Source organism: Galeopterus variegatus, unplaced genomic scaffold (genome assembly GCF_000696425.1).
Source record: "Galeopterus variegatus unplaced genomic scaffold, G_variegatus-3.0.2 Scaffold546, whole genome shotgun sequence".
In the NCBI taxonomy this organism is placed as follows: Eukaryota; Metazoa; Chordata; class Mammalia; order Dermoptera; family Cynocephalidae; genus Galeopterus; species Galeopterus variegatus.
The window spans coordinates 95,467-109,733 of NW_007726657.1; positions in this window are offsets into that span (position 1 = coordinate 95,467).

The window sequence follows — 14,267 nt, forward strand, 5'->3', positions numbered from 1 at the left end:
TATAAGATCATGTCATCTGCAAACAGGGACAATTTGACTTCCTCTTTTCCAATTCGTATGACCTTTATTCTTTTCTCTTGCCTAATTGTTCTGTTAGAACTTTCAGTACCATGTTAAATAGGAGTAGTGAGAGTGGGCATCCTTTTTGTGTTCCTGTTCTTAAAGAAAAAGCTTTAAACTTTTCCCTGTTTGGGGAAAATGTTAGCTGTGGTTTTTTCACATATGGCTTTTATTGTGTTGAGATACTTTCCTTCTATACTTAATTTGTTGAATTTTTTTCATAAAGAGATATTGAATTGTGTCAAATGCTTTTCTGCATCTATTGAGATAATTATAATTTTATCTTTCATTTTGTTGATGTGTAGTATCACACTTATTGATTTGCATATGTTGAACCATCCTTGCATCCCTGGGATGAATCCCACATGATCACAGTGTATAATATTTTTAATGTGCTGTTGGATTCTGTTTGCTATTACTTTTTGGAGAATTTTTGCACCTAAGGTCATCAAGGATATTAGCTTGTAGTTTTCTTTTTCGTTGTTGTCGTGTCTTTGTCTGGTTTTGGTATTAGGTTGATGCTGGCCTCATAGCATGAGTTTGAGAGAATACTGTCTGCTTTAATGTTATTGTATAGTTTGAGAACAATTGGTATTAAATCTTCTTTAAAAGTTTGGTGGAATCCAGCAGTAAAGCCATCCAGTCTTGAGCTTTTCTTTGCTGGGAAACTGTTGATTACTGATTCAATCCCATTGTTCATTATCAATCTGTTCAGGTTTTCTATTTCTTCCTTGTTCAGACTTGCTAGGTTGTAAGTGTCCAGAAATTTACCTTTTCCTCTAGATTTTCAAGTTTGTTGGCATATAGTTGTTCATAACAATCTTTATAATTCTATGTATTTCTGTGGAATCAGAAGTAGTGTTTCCTTGTTCATTTCTGATTTTTGATATTTGGATCTTCTCTCCTCTTGGGTAGTCTAGCAATCATTTGTCAATTTTATTTATCTTCTCAAAAATCAACTTTTTGCTTCATCAATCTTTTGTATTTTTTATTTTTTTTGGTTTCTATTTTATTTAGTTCTGCTCTGATCTTTATTATTTCTTTCCATCTACTAATTTTACAGTTGGGTTGTTCTTTCTTTTCTAGTTCTTTGAGGTGTAATGTTAGGTTGTTTATTTGGAATCTTTCAACTTTTTTGAGGTAGGTAAGCACTATTGCAATAATCTTCCTTCTTAGTATTGTTTTAGCAGCATCCCATAGGTTTTTGTATGTTGTGATTGTATTTCCATTTGTTTCAAGGAATTTTTTGATTTCCTGCTTTATTTCTTCTTTGACACATTGGTAATTCAGGTGTTGTTTAATTTCCATGCATTTGTACAGTTTCCGAAGTTTCACTTGTTATTGATTTCTAGTTTTATTCCATTTTGGTCTGAAAAAATACTTGATATAATTTAAATATTTTTAAATTTGTTGAGACTTGATTTGTGACCTAAACTGTGTTCTATTCTGGAGACTGATCCATGTGCTGATGAGAAGAATGTATATTCTGTAGTTGTTGATTGAAATGTTCTGTAAATGTCTGTCAAACCCTTTTGGTCTAAAGTGCAGTTTAAATCCAATATTGCTCTGATGATTTTTGTCTATATGATGTGTCCAGTGGTGACAGAGGAGTGTTGAAGTCCCCAACTATTATTGTGTTAGGAAGGCCTATCTCTCCTTTTAGATCCAGTAACATTTGCTTTACATATCTGGGTGGTCCAATGTCAGGTACATGTATATTTATGATTGTTATATCTTCTTGCTGCATTGATCCCTTTATCATTATATAATGTCCTTCTTTGTCTCTTTACAGTTCTCAGTTTAAAGTCTATTTTATTCAATATAAGTATAGTAACTCTTGCTCTTTTTTGGTTCCAGTTTTCATGGAATATCTTTTTATATCTCTTTACTATTAGTATATGTGTGTCTTTTCTGGTGAAGTGAGTTTCTGGCAGGCAGCATATAGTTCGGTCTAGTTTTTTAATCCATTCAGCCAGTCTGTATCTTTTAACTGGGGGGTTTAATCCATTTACATTCAGGGTTGTTATTGAAAGGCATTGGCTTATTCCTGCCATTTATTGATTTTTTAAATGGTGGTTTTACATTACTTTTGTTCCTTTCCCCCCCTTTTATTGCTCTTTTTTTTTTATAGTGGTAAGATACAGTTTCTCTTTCTCATTTGTGTGTCTGTTCTACTAGTGGCTTTTATTCTTTCTCATATATTCATGATGATAGTTATTGCTCTTTTGATTCTAGGTGTAGGACTCCCTTAAGGATTTCTTGTAGGACCAGTCTTGTGATGATGAACTCCCACAGTTTTTGTTTGTCTGGGAAAGGCACTATTTCTCCTTCATTTCTGAAGAATAGCTTTGCTTGGAATAGTGTTCATGGCTGGCAGTATTTTTCTTTTAGCACTTTGAATATATCATCTCACTCTCTCCTGGCCTGTAAGGTTTCTGTGGAGAAGTCTCCTGTTAGTCTGATGGGGATTCCCTTATAGATGACATTATGCTTTTCTCTTGCTGTTTTTAGAATTTTTTCTTTGTCTTTGACTTTTGACAGTTTGACTATAATGTGTCTTGTGGAGGACTTTGGGGGTTGAATCTGTTTGGGGATCTTTGAGCTTCTTCTATTTGGGAGACTATATCTCTTCCAATACTTAGGAAGTTTTCAGCTTTTATTTTATTAAATAGGGTTTTAATGCGTTTTTCTTTCTCTTCTCCTTCTGCTCCATCCATAATATGGATGTTTGTGTGCTTTAGGTTGTCATAGATCTCATAGGCTCTCTTATTTTTTTTTTGGTCCAACTGGGTTAATTAAAAAAGCCTGTCTTCAAGATCAGAAATTCTTTCTTCCACTTGTTCTAGCCTGTTGCTTAAGCTCTCAGTTATATTTTTCACTTCATTGAATTAATTCTTCAGTACCAGGATTTCTGCTTGGTTCTTTTTTATGATTTGTATCGCTTATCTCTTAGATGAATTTCTCATTCATGTCCTGGATTATTTTTCTGACTTCATTGTGTTTTCTATTTTTTTCTTGCATTATGTTGAGTTTCCTTAAGATTACCATTTGGAATTCCTTTTCAGGCTTTTCATTGGTTTCCTGTTTTGAGGGGTCTGGTGTTGGAGAATTATTGTCTTCTTTCAGGGGTGTCATGTTTCCCTATTATTTCATGCTTCTCATATCTCTCCATTGATATCTGGGCATCTGGTGATGTTCTTGCTTCTTTTAATTTTTGGAGTAGTTTTTGAATGGAGAGACACTTACCTGTAGAAGTGTTCTATATTGACAGTCGGGTTGGGTGTTTTAGGTTTGGTGCTGGGGAAGTGTGGTAGTGTGCTCTTTATGTGACTTCTTTGACTGTATTTGAACTTGGAGTTGTCTGTGATGCCTTTGTGGCCTGGACAGTGGGACCCTCATTGTTTTTTATTTGGGTGGTTGGCACTGGGGAGGGTTGTTGTGGCTGTGAGCGGGGCTTTGGATACCTTGGAGGTATGGTGGTGTGCTCAGTGCTTCCTAAGATGAGGTGAATGACCCTGGATGGAGTTGCTGGGGTCACCTTTGGGGATTTGATTTCAGGAATGGGTGTTGTGGCAATGGGCTGTTCCTCTGCTAACATGGGTGGAGTTGCTAGAATACTGAGCAGGTCACACACCCTTGGGAGAAGTGCTGGAGCACTTCTCTGAGTCCCTGGGTGAGGTAGGTGGGCTCTCTGGAGCTTCTCCACTAGAGTATGTTGATCTAGATAGGTTTACCAGAGATGTGGGACTGCATGTATCTGGGAGGTGCCAGCTCACTCCCCATACCCTGTCCACTGGGCAGGCTTGCTGAGTTGTGTATGAAAGGCAGGTGTGGGTCAGAGATGCATGGTGCTGCATGTACCCAGGGGTGGCCGGTGTACTTCCCGAATCCTCTTCACTGGGACAGGTAGGCTTACTGTGTCAGGCAGGTCTCTGAATTCCAAATTCAGGGGAGGGAGAGAGGTGGGCATGGATGTTGGCAAGTTTGCCAGAGACTGGTTACTAATTCCTTATTGTGAATATCTTCTCATGGTCTGTGGCTTATTTTGAGCTTAACTTCTTAATAATGTCTTTAGTTGTATACATGGTTTAAATTTTCATATAGGCATATTTTTTCAAATTTTTCAAGGATGAATCAATATGAATAATTAGGGGGGGTGTGCTGGTGGAGAGAGGTATCTAAAGAAAGTCTTGCCAAGTGACCTCCTTTTCTCTGTAAAGTAAAAGGGGAGGACACCTCATAAGAGATAGCTATAGAGTTCCTAAGCTTCCTCCTTCAGTCAACTTGCATTAACTGAATCTGCACCAAATGCTTAGACCTGGAAGTTGGCTCGGGTGGGTGAGGAGGGGATGAGATAGGATTTCATACATGGAAACTTGCATTACTAGAACTTAACATCAGAGGACTTATAAGGGTTAGACTGTATAGCAATGGTATGCTGCATTAGAAACTTGGAGAAAGAAGAGATGGGTGGAGGATTGAGTAACTTTTATGGACTGGATCCATCAGGGAGGGCTGTATGAGGGACTTCAAAAAGTTTGTGGAAAGTGGAATTAAAACATAAAAATTTAATGGGGGCCAGCCCGGTGGCGCACTGCTACAGTGCGCCACTTGGGAGCACGGTGGCGCTCCCACCGAGGGTTCGGATCCCACATACAGACCAGCCACTCACTGGCTGAGCGAGGTGTGGGCGCAACAACGAGGGTTGCGATCCCGTTGCCGGTCCTGGTCCGGTACGGGCGCGACACTGAGGGTTGCGATCCGTTGCCGGTTACGAAAAAAGACAAAAAAAGGAAAAAAAAAACCATAAAAATTTTAAAATATAAACTTTATTTTTTAACATAAGCTCCATTAAGTTCAAGATATTTTTGTAAACAATGGTACCAGCCATTTAGTCCATCCCTAGAGAACTGAGGGTCATGGGAATTTAGCCATGTCAGTGCAGTCTTTTTTACATTAACTGAAAAAAATGAGTGCCCTTTAAAGATTTTTTAAGACTAAAAAATAAAAAGAAGTCAGAAAGAGTCAAACTGGAACTATAGTGTGAATACCAAATGGTTTTCCATCAAATCTCTCACAAAATTTCCCTTGTTTGATAAGAGGAATGAGCAGTTGCATTGTCATGGTGGAGGACACTCTGGTGAAGATTTCCTGGGTGTTTTTCTGCTAAAGCTTTGGCTAACTTTCTCAAAACAGTCTCCTAATAAGCAGATGTTGCCATTCATTTGCCCTCCAGGAAATCAACAAGTAAAATGCCTTGAGCATCCCCAAAAACCATTACCATGACCTTTGCTCTTGAATGGTCCACTTTTGCTTTGACTGGACCACGTCCACCTCTTGGTAGCCATGGCTTTGATCGTGTTTTGTCTTTGGGATCATACTGGTAAAGCCATGTTTCAACTCCTATTACAATTCTTCAAAGAAACGCTTCAGGGTCTTGGTCCCACTTGTTTAAAATTTCCATTGAAAGCTCTGCTCTTGTCTGAAGCTGATCTAGGCACAACAGTTATGGCATCTACTGAGTGGAAAGTTTGCTCAACTTTAATTTTTCAGTAGAATTGTGTAAGCTGAACCAATTGAGATGTCGATGCTCTTGGCTATTGTTTCTACTGTTAACCATCCATTCTCTTCAATTAGGGCATGAATAAGATTAATTTTTCTTTGCAAATTGATGTGGATGTTCTGCCCCTGAGGGCTTCATCTTCAACATCGTCTTGCCCCTTCTTAAAATGTGTTATCCACTGCTGATTTCTTTGGAGCATTATTCCCATTAATTTTTCATAAAGCATCAGTGATTTCACCCTTCTTCCACCCAGGCTTCACCATAAGTTTGATGTTTGTTTTTGCTTCAATTTTAACAAAATTCATATTGGTCTGATTGGGGCTCTTTTCAAATTGATGTCTTATCCTCCTTAGTGCCTCAATCTACATCCTCTTCAGACATTTTATAACAAGCTAGTACAAGGTTATTTTGGTGCAGAAAAATTTCATAATCCATGCAGTTTTTTCGTAACACACATTTTCCCATGAACTTTTTGAAGACTCCTTGTATGTCAATTTTCTTGATTTCCTATAAACTTAAGTCTTAGGGCTGAAAGGAAACATAAATAAGGAAGTGGAGGCCCACTAAAGGTAAGGTCTCTCTGCTGAAGGTCTCACAGCTGGTGAGAGGCAGAATTCACACTCGAACTACAGATTCTCATCCAGCGTGCTGTTTCACCTGCTAGTCAAGAATGTTGACATGTCTTGGGGGCCGGCCCGGTGGCGCACTGCTACAGTGCGCCGCTTGGGAAGCGCGGCGGCGCTCCCGCCAAGGGTTCGGATCCCACATACAGACCGGTTCCCGCTCACTGGCTGAGCGAGGTGCGGGAGCAACACCGAGGGTTGCGATCCCGTTGCTGGTCCTGGTCCGGTGTGGGCGTGACACTGAGGGTTGCGATCCGTTGCCGGTCACGAAAAAAGAAAAAAAGAAAAAAAAAAAAAAGAATGTTGACATGTCTTCTTTTGATCATAAAATAGAGATCTGAGAGTGATGCAAAAGAAAAACAGAAACAAATACAGAACATCAATGACAATCCCAAAAAAGCCCATGACAATTTAATCTGAGCTCACAAACTGTTAAAAGTAGCTATTATGTTCACATTAATTTGTCTCATGAAAATACAGGGAAATATGTTAACCTCATTTTTTTTTTCCAGATGGGATACAAAGAAGTAAAGTAACTTAACCCAGGTCACTTTACAAGTTACAGCAAAAGAGAGTAAATTAACATGGGCTCCATGTTCAATACTTTATAAATCACAAGATCAATGACTACATATATCTATACATCACAGCCACTTTCTTTTCTCAGTTACATGAGTTTAATTCTACTGTCAGGTTAATTGACTCTACTTCATTTTGCCTGTGGAGAAAGCATCAAACTTGGGCAGCTAATCAGTAACACTGGAAAAATAAACCAGAGATATGTTGATTAAATTGCTCATAATCAAGCTGCTATTACAGTCCTCATTTTTTCTGTCTACCCTTACCAGTAAACACGAGTCTAAAAATCACTTTCAACTGCTGGTAAGAGACACACTGTAATTAGGATGAATCAAAAGTTCTCTCCATTGTGAAAATGCCTAAAATATTAACTCCTTGTATCTTACCATAGTAATAAACTTATGAAGAAATTGGTATAATGCACCCAAGTGTTAGAGAAATATTATAACACCAATTACAAGAAAATTTTAGAATATTCACCAAAGTCAAATATACTGTTCACTGATTTGCCTCCTCTGTGCTCTCAAGAAAACTGAATTGAGTCCAACTAAACAGTTATGTTATCGAGGATCTACTACTGACAGGCACACCCTGCCAGGTGTTGAAGATGCAAAGTACAGACGTGATGACTTGCCCCTTGGATATGATGCCTAGAGAAGCCCAGTTCTAAACACCATTAGTCCAGGGTGATCTTAATATATGTAAAAATGCTAAGGGGCCAGAAGAGGGAAGCAAGGAGCTCATTCTCCCAGCAGTTGGGAGAGCTGTTGGCAGACAGCTCTCAGCTGAATTGCTCTTAGCTCCCTTCACAGGGGCAGCCAGCATCTACTGACTAATTGGGGTGGGTAAATGAATATAAAGCCCTGGCCCACTTAACTTAAGGGGCAGGGGGCATCTCTGAAGGGCTCCTATAGGATTGACTAGGCTCCCTATTGCAACTGCATAGCAGCTGACCTTTTTCCTCTTCCCAGTCCTGCCCATCATTCCACACAGGTGATGTTCCCAAGGGCACTCCTCAATAAACCTCTTGCACAGAAATCTCAGAGTCTTTTTCCCAGGAAACACAAACTACAAAACCTATCAGGACCACAAAGAGCTTTTCACGAGCAGTAATTACAGAGGATGAGGATGTCACTACAAAAGTACCTATTAATTGTACTGGGTCTTGAACAAAATGAACCAACTTTCTGCTTAGATTCTAAAACTAATAGCACAGAGATGTTGTAAATAGCACATAAGTGGTCTAAAGAGCTGTGCATATAGAATAAAATGAAATTGATTGAAGAACAATAGCAAGGACAAATAAAAACATATATATTAGAACCAAAACAGGAGTTGGGTACAGATGACTTGCAGTTCTGTATTATTTGCATACTGTAAGCCATAGTTTTTTGGTTGTTTTTCCCAATTCATTCTCCTGAAGCTGCTTGGCAATGTTCCTTCACTAATGTTCTATCACTGGGGGGGAAATGTATATATATATATAGTACATATATATGTATGTGTGTGTGTATATATATATAATATATATATATATATATTTCTATATAGAGTACATCAAAATATGCCTGTATCCTGACTGCCACCTACTGGAATCTTTGAGCATCTAGGCCTCCATTGTGTAGTTTTTTGTTTTTCATCTGAGATATATCAATAAAATTTATATTTTATTAAATAAAATTTATATCAATAAAATTGCTAAATGTGACAAAGATATCAAACAAAGGGCTACTAGTCTTGAGAGGGTATATTTGGGAACATTTATCCCCTGCTACCCTTGATAGGGATATTTGGGAAAATATATCCTATGCTACCTATGGCTGTTTGTTTTAAGTAGCCTTCAAAAAAAGTTTCTTCTACTATTCACTGTACAATAAAAGTAATGTGGAATATTTCATCCTTTTTCTAAGATAAATAAGCTATAGGCGACATGAATATGGGGATGGGAACTTTCAGTGGCTGTGATGCAGATGAATGCAATTAACTCCGAGTTTAAAAGGCCATCTTAAGACGGCTGCTGGAGCTATTATATGAGAAAGCCAAACAGAGCCAAAGAATGAAAAAAGCTGCTATCACCACATCAGGGGGGAAGGCCCACTGGACTGTCTCCTGCATGTGGGGAAGTCAAAGTAATTCTTTCACATGTTAATCGTGCTTTCCTTCTGGGCTTTCAAAGCGCTCCTGCAGACTGCTTCTGCCTCCACTACCCACATCTTTCCTGCTACACCTTCACCCATCCGGCTTTCTACTGTCTTTTGTTTCTGACAACCACGTAAGCTTTCGTAAGCTCCCATTTTACTTCTGAACTTGTTAAGCTACTGCTAACTCCTAGAGTTCTCAACTGTCTGCTGCTCTTCCCTGCCCTTCCCAAACATAAACATACACACACACACACCCTACCTCCCCAAACCCTTCTAAAATGGTTCTTTATAGTAAGGCATATTTCCCCCTTTGTAAATATTAAGTAATCTGTAGTGCATGATACTTGGTATGTATGTATGATACTTTGACACTATACAAACATGCTCCTTCTCTCTACCTTTTTTCCCCAGATCGGTTTTAGCTTCTATTGATGATCCTTGCCTGAATCATTGGGAATTGCAAATGGTGATTTTTCAAATTCTGTCATTCAATCTACATTTATTGGCTGGCATTCTTCTATAAAGAAAAACTCTTCCCCCACCTTTTGAGTATCACCCTGGACTTAAGAATTTAAAAAATGTATTCAATGCTTTGATAATCTATCACAGTTATACTTTTTAGTGGCCAAACTGATTCACATTTGGCCAATGGAGTCTCCTCAAGCTGGGTTCTGTGGGTGTTTGACTTGAGCCTAACGGTTTTGGTGTACTTCCTTGCTTTCTAGCAAGGTGTTTCAGGCTCAACTTTGAACTTCTGTATTTTATGGGCCTGAGGACAGAAATTAGTCATTTCTCTAAGAAACACCATTTCTTTATGAAACACCATTTCCTTTTAGTGGGGAAAGGTATTTAGATATCAAGATATGGGTACCCTCTAGTGGGGTGACATTACTTCTAAGAAATATACGCGAAAAATTCTTATTCAAATTTAACATCAGATGATTTTCTCCCCATAACTTCCTTTATTTTACATTTGCATTTCTTTTAGAGTTTCTAACATAAATATATTTATTATTCATTTTCATCTACAGTAGACATGAGTTTCAAAACTACATTACCAATAGTACTACTAACAATAAATCTGTGAAGTTTGAGGGTTTTGTTTGTTTTGGGTTTTTTGGCCTCCAGAACATACACCACTAAGAATGTATGGTTACGGTACCATTTTATAGGTCTAAATAAACTTCTGAATAAGTCTAAAGAACTTTGAATGACTGCCATTTCTGATCCTTGTAAAGCCTTAGGAAGGAATCCTTATTTTCTGTTTTTAGTGGCATGTACTCTGTTCTCTCGTGGTACAGTTTACTGTTCTTTTAGTGGGATATGTAAAATACACAACAGCTGAAAATGCATGGACTAGCAAGGCAATACAGATTTAAGTGAACAGTTCAGGATGGCTATGACTGACAAACACCTGAGCACCTGCATTGACAACATCCATTTAAGGTTGTTTTTCCATCAACCTTAAATGGATGATGCCACCTAAGCATCATCCCAGGACATGTAAGTGTTCAATGCGTTGTACCCCCAAACACTCAATAAGCACAAAAAAGCAAGCAACTTGCTCTGCAGCAAATCTTTATGCAAATATTCAAAACTGTTGAGGGGCTAGAAATCTTGATTCTCCTTTGATCTTAGAATAGGATTTTTAGGTAAAAGCATGCATAGGGCCAAAGCCCTCAAGTAGAGGACCACGGTCCACAGACAGCTTGGCAAAAGCTCATCTAATCAATTCTAATCACTGTTTAGGGATGGGATTGTGTACTTCGATTATTTTAGGTCACTGGTTTGACCACTCAAAGGACTATTAAGGACTATTGACTATTGAAGCTGCTTGATTGTTGTTAAGATATGTTGAGGAAGCAGCTTGATTGTTGTTTAAATATGCTGAGGAAATTGCTGTAGGAAAATGTGTGAAAAAGAAAATGTTTGCTAAAGGCAAGCTGTTTGTTGGTGCATCGATTTATCTTTTCACAAATTGCATTCTGGAATGTCACATTGTTAATTTTATTGATGTTACTAGTTTCTGTTGTTTAACCTATATTTAGCCATAATTAACTTCTGTAACACTGCCTTTGTTTTTATGTCCTTCTTTGATGACTGAATCAACCGATTTTTCTTGTGAAACTTCTTTGTCTTGACATTAAAAAGAAAAGCTAATTTTGAATCAGGGCTGCTGCCCCTGATGGGCTGCAGTCCCTCTAGGCTTCATTCATGGTGCTTTGAGTAATTCTTTCCTTTTTTTCGTCTCCATTATTCAGAGGGAAGTGTAACACAAAACACCTACTATGACTAAAGAAAGCAAAGAACATAGACAGTTATTATGACTACATACACTTCTCTAATTCACCACCTTAGGCATTTGTCAAGACAGTAAAAAATGGCAAATCTGGGGCTACTTTTATTCAGGAAAGGATAAAATAAAAACTAAGCTAAAGAATATAGTCTCCCATTTGACCAACATGTATTAGTTTGTTGCATACTCTTGCACTCTGCAGTTGGTTGGCACATTTCAAAAGGTAGCAGCTGGAGTTCCAGTCAAGATGGAATAGATGGTCCTCAGCGTCACTCTCTCCCACTAACCAACCAATTTACAATTATAAAAATGTAACATCAGCCAAGCTGGGGCCACTGGAGCTCAGGGGAAGAGGAGGAGAGACCTATGGAGTTCATGAAGGGGGGAGAAACCACGATGAGAGAAAGAAAAAACTGCTCTGAGCATTTCAGGCCACAGCCGCTTTAAGGCTCCAGCTGCTGAGTGCATGGAGCAGGAGCTGGCAGAAGCTGCAGCCATGCCCTTCAGATTAACTTACTTGGAAGCAGCAGGTGAGAAGAGAGCCTTGGTGGCCCCCAGGACAGCAGGACCACTCATAGGGTTCCTGTAGACCCACGCAGGAGCGAGGAGCCAGAACAGCTGTAAAAGGGGAGCCATGCAGAGGCCAGTGAGTCATCACAAGGGACCATCCCATGGGAAGTGTTTGGAGCACAGGCAGTGGGAGAGACGGGCCCACCTGGAGAATACTGGGACATAGCAAGGAGAGTCTATCTGCCCCCCAATCAGTGCAGGACCACTCAGAGGAGAATGGTTGGGAATGCAGAATAGCATGGGGTGCAGTTTGATGAAAAAACTCAGGCCCAGATCAGAGTTTCTACACAACCCAGGTGCATCAGGTCTCTGGAGAGCCAGAAGTACCTATAAGGTCTACCATTAAACCCTGAGCTTCACAAAAAGCCTTCCCTAGGGAAACAGCAGCAAAGGAGCAATTTAGTTCAACCACACAGCTCAAGTTCTGGTTCCCACAGGAAGTTCCCCTGTTTAAGAAGTAAGCAAAGGACAAAAAATTAGTTCCAGCCCAGGCACACCACCAGCACCTTGGGGCCCACCAGGGGACATGAAGCATGGAGCCTGGGACTGGACCCCACTCCTACATCCAGGCATACCGCCAGCACCTCAGGGCCCACCCAGGGACCTGAGGCATGGAGTAGAGGACTGGACCCCTCCCCCACAACCAGGCGCACCACGCTAGTGCCTCAGGGCCCACCCAGGGAACATAGTCATGGAGAAGTGGACCGGACCCCTGTGCCAGTGCCTGGAGGTCCACCTGGGTATCTGAGGCATGGAAAAGGGGACCAGGCCCCCCCTCACAACCAGGCACAACACACCAGCACTTCGGGCCCCACACAGGCATGGACCTGGGGACACAACCCACCTTCCACAACCAGGCACACCATACCTGCACCTTGGGGCTCACCCAGGGACCTGAGGTATGGAGTCGGGCACTGGACCCCCCTTCCACAACCTGGCACAATGCACCAGCACCTCGGGGCCCACTCGGGGACCCAAGGCATGGAGCTTGGGACCAGACACTCCCCACAACCAGGCACACTGCCAGTGTCAAGGAGCATGCCAAAAACATCACCTCCATGTGTGTGGCCCACCACAGCCACCACAATAACCATGGCTGCCGTGAAAGCGGCTAGATATTACAACCACCATGCAGATGGTCTGCCAGCCTCTGGAGTGCATTGACACAAGGAGAGTCACCAGAAGAGATAAAGAAAAGAAGAGGATGTTTCTCTCCACAAAGCCCATTGCAGAGGGACAGAAGAAGCATCTGCTCTATGATAATACTGGGGGACCTGATTATACCTCTCAGCATTGGACAGATCATCTAGGCATCAAATCAACAGAGTAACTATTATTCTTTCAGAAGGAGAGAAGAAATCTAGGGTAATTAGAGGGGAAGGAAGGAGAGAGAGGGGGATAGTGAGAGATTGGAAAAGGGGAATAAAGAATAATTATGATTTGTAACAATATATATGCTACAATATTGATTTGATCAACATATCTCAATGTTGAACCCCCCAAATATGTATAATCAATTTAGATTCAATAAAAAATTTTTTTAAAAAAGAAAAGAAAAAATACTACCATTTGCAGCAACATGGATGGACTTAGAGAAAATGATATTAAGTGAAATAAGCCAGACACAGAAAGAGAAATACCTCATGTTCTCACTTATCTGTGAGAGCTAAAAATAAATAACAGATATGCAAACCAATAAATGGGGGGCGGGGAAGAAGACTCAGCAATCACAATTCCTTGAACTTGTTAAGACAAGTGAACAGATACGATGTTGATGGGCGGGGAAGAGTGGAAAGGAGGAATTGGCAAATGGACACGAAAATCAACTACATTGCATATTGATAAAGAAAATTTTTTTAAAAAAATGAACTGACTGATTACCCCCCCAAAAAAGGCAGCAGCTGTTCCTTAACTTTTTTCAGTCATTCTTTCTTTTTTTAGTAGTAAAAGGAAATAGCTGTATATTCTAATGACAATTTGGAGTCCTTAAATTTTATTTACTTATTGTCTCAATAAAATAAATACCAGCTTTAAAGAACTAGAGGTTTTTGATACTACTCTTCAAAAAGAGAAATAAATATGTTTAAGTTTGAATGTGAATGCTTTAAGAAAAATCAGACACTGAAGATAGATTTTGTGTCTTGTCAAAGAAGGTGGTAAGTCAGAAAGCCTATTTTTCTTCTTTGACAAAGTGTCACTCTTTGTCAAAGCTTATACTTGCTTCAGTTTTGTCTTTAACACCACATAGAATCATTATGGAAATTAAATGAGTATATGCAAAGTACTTAGAATTGTGTCTGGCACATACTACTGTTATCTCCGTGAGAATTAAAGTTCAAGATAGCGTTTCTTTATAAATCTATGTTGCATAAAAGAAGAGATTAATAACAATCCTGAAAACAAAACTATCAAGATGGTATAGAAATCTATACTGG